The sequence below is a fragment of the Alligator sinensis genome, unplaced genomic scaffold (assembly GCF_000455745.1).
Source record: "Alligator sinensis unplaced genomic scaffold, ASM45574v1 scaffold234_1, whole genome shotgun sequence".
Lineage (NCBI taxonomy): Eukaryota > Metazoa > Chordata > Crocodylia > Alligatoridae > Alligator > Alligator sinensis.
Genome location: NW_005842334.1, coordinates 143,893 through 147,240, shown reverse-complemented (window position 1 = coordinate 147,240; position 3,348 = coordinate 143,893). Strand labels below are relative to the sequence as shown.

Here is a 3,348-nt window from a genome sequence, read left to right as displayed (position 1 = left end):
TCATTCTCCCCCTGTACTTGGCCTTAGTGAGGCCGCAGCTGGAGTACTGTGTCCAGTTTTGGGCTCCACAATTCAAAAAGGATGTGGAGAAGCTTGAGAGAGTCCAGAGAAGAGCCACGCGCATGATCAGAGGTCAGGGAAGCAGACCCTACGATGACAGGCTGAGAGCCCTGGGGCTCTTTAGCCTGGAAAAGCGCAGGCTCAGGGGTGATCTGATGGCCACCTACAAGTTTATCAGGGGTGACCACCAGCACCTGGGGGAACGTTTGTTCACCAGAGTGCCCGAAGGGATGACGAGGGCGAATGGTCACAAACTACTTCAAGATTGTTTCAGGCTGGACATAAGGAAGAACTTCTTTACTGTCCGAGCCCCCAAGGTCTGGAACAGCCTGCCACCGGAGGTGGTTCAAGCGCCTTCATTGAACACCTTGAAGATGAAACTGGATGCTTATCTTGCTGGGATCCTATGACCCCAGCTGACTTCCTGCCCTTTGGGCGGGGGGCTGGACTCGATGATCTTCCGAGGTCCCTTCCAGCCCTGATGTCTATGAAATCTATGAAACTGAGTAGTAAAATCACCTGGAAGGAAGTGCTTCTGGACTTAAATGTTGAGGGGTCCTGAGTTTTTTTTCACATCTTCAAGATGCAAAAACTCTTAGGAATCTGTATCTGAAGCAAGGGAAAAACTTTTTAGAAAGGGGCTCCAGACTTAGCTAGAGGAAAAGTCAATTCATGAAGGATATTAGAAATCAGTGGAGAGACTAGAAAAAATGAACAAAGAGTTGTTCAACATAAAGAATGTTGTGTGTTAGAGTCAAGAAGTACATTAAAAAGATTGCAGAGTATTTTGTGTGACTGTTTCAAGTAGGGGCATTTGAAGCGGGCTGTAATCAATTCAGTTTTGGATTCAGCCTGAATCGGGGACAGTGATTCGATTCGTTGATTTGGATCACTGTCCCTGATTTGATTTGGCTGAATCCAAATCTGAAGATTCGATGCTGATTTGGAGAATCAGTGATTCAGACATAGACACAGCTTTAAATGTTTTTTCTATATACCTCAAGGTACCAGGCACAGCTCATGAATACTGTGATGCTAGGATGGATGGAGCATCCCACAGGAGCGTGGGGGGACCCATGTGCTTGGTGGTGAAACTGAAAGTGGACTGGAAGTACTTCCGGTCCACTTCTGGATCTGACAGGGAGCGCATAGAGGTCCTCCCGCACATTTCCAACTCAGCAATCAGCCACAGGGGGACCCTGGGTGCCCCCCTGACCCAGGAAGCACCAGTCACTGATCTGGGAGGGTGCGGTGAGGGGGCACTGTGCACTCCCCGGCAGACCCGAAAGTGTCCAAGTCTGCTGCCAAGCATGCTGGGGAGGCCCCTGCACTCCTGTGGGATACTCTATCTGCCCCAACATTGCAGCATTTACAAGCCACCTAGTGTCTTGAGGTATGTAGAAAAAACATTTAATGCTGCCGAATCTTTCTGAAGCTCTCCAAATTGATTTGGAGGGTTCTGATTCAATTTGGAGAGATTAAAGGGTCTCCTGATTCAATTTGGATGTGGAGATTTGGCCACCAAATTGGGCCAAATCTCTGCCGAATTGAATCAGGGACCAAAGCTTTGCATGGCCCTAATTTCAAACTCAATATTAAAATGTTTACATATTCACTGCGTGTGTTTGTTGTAATTCACAAAAAAATATTAATCTGGCAATCTACATCCCACAAGCCAAATTTGGCCTATAGAGCCTCTAGATCCAGCTTGCAATGTGGTGGCTTGAGTGACGTTTGGCAGCAGTGGGCTTTCCCTATGTTACACTTAATTTAGGTGGTAGAGGCTTTAGTGGAAGGGGTTCTCTTCCCACACTACATCTAGCTGTGGGTGGGCTCTGCTCATGACAGGAAAAAGCAGTGGAGGCAGTGAGGTCCTAGTGCCAGCCTTCCTCTGACCCAATGTAGGTCATTCTGGCCTACCACTGGAAAAAAGGTGCCAACACCTGGTATGTAGTATTTGTGCCTGTAACCAGAAGAAAAATATTGAACCCTTTTGTATATATGTACAAGTAAGCAGAAAAAAAATCTTTCCCAGAAAATGCTGAGTTCTTTTACCTTCAGACAGCATTAAACTACATTTTAAAAGTTATTGATCAGTGTTTTAATCGTGAGCTCATTCCACCTCAGTGGAACTAAGTCTTATCTGAATTTTTCTATGAATGCAGGAGTAGCTAATCTAACCTTTCCTATCCAGGAAACTGTGCTCTCCACAAAAACACTTTTTTCCCTGAGAAGCTTTGAGTGCATAGAAGATTTTTGATAGGCTTCATATTTGCTGATAACTACTCAGTTCTTTGAAACTGCATTAAAATGGCTCACAAAGTCACTCAGTCTGTATTAAGTTCAATCAATACATCTGGGAACAAAGGTGAAGCACCTCATAGCTTTTAAACCATTTGTTTAGACACACGTTCTGTACACTTATACTGTGTCACTTGAGTAGCAAAAATATTTCCTGTTGTATTGAGCCAGGGTGTGATCAAGCTGCTCTATCATTTGTCAAATGAAAACTTGAGAATTATTTTTAGGTTTTATTGGATTTTCACAAAAAATGTTCACTGTCACTTTCCCCTGAATCGTACTGCTTAGCACTTTCCCCTCACTTAGCTTAATTTGGTTGGTTCCATTGGGGAGAAAAGAGTATTCAAATAGGTATTTTCAAGTTCGATCCAAAGGAGGAAATATTCAAATATTGTATCATGTGCCATCTAATTCATTTCATTGATCAGTGAACAGAAGAGTTCCCCTATGATTTATGATACAGAGTATATTGCTAGATTTGAAAGGTCTCCTTTGCTGCAGAATATAATTCTAATATTCTTGACAGCAGGGCCTGGGGATAGAATGGTTTTCAGTGATGGCAGTTTGTTACTTAGAAGCTTGCAAGCAGCAGCAAAATAATTAAAGAAAAGATCCCATTGCTTTAACACTTGATGTACCTGATGGTTTCTTCAAAGTGTAATAGAATAGAATGTGAGTTCTGAGTTTTGGGGGGTTTGGGTTTTTTGGGTTTTTTTAAATATGAGAAAGATTAAGCAGGTTATCCTCAGAAATTAACAGGTCTATGAATTAATGAAAATCCTTCCCTTCACTCATCAGCTTAAGGTGTTTTATCTTCAGGCTTTGCTTTGGTCAATAACTACAATGCAGGTCAATAAATCTTGATAGCAATTTCAGTAGAATGCACTATATGTTTCATAGCAGGGCAGGGCTGTGTGTTAGGGCTGTGCAAAACTTTGATTCGATTCGGAGGAGATTCGGCCCAATTCAGTGGCTGGGGGACCAGCC

General features: G+C 43.4%; 1 protein-coding gene across 1 annotated transcript in view; it reads left to right on the top strand.

Moving 5' to 3' along the window:
- Nucleotides 1-3,348, top strand: part of MALRD1 (MAM and LDL receptor class A domain containing 1) — a 455,974-nt gene that overhangs the window by 324,224 nt on the left and 128,402 nt on the right. The gene's annotated exons all lie outside the window — the stretch shown is intronic.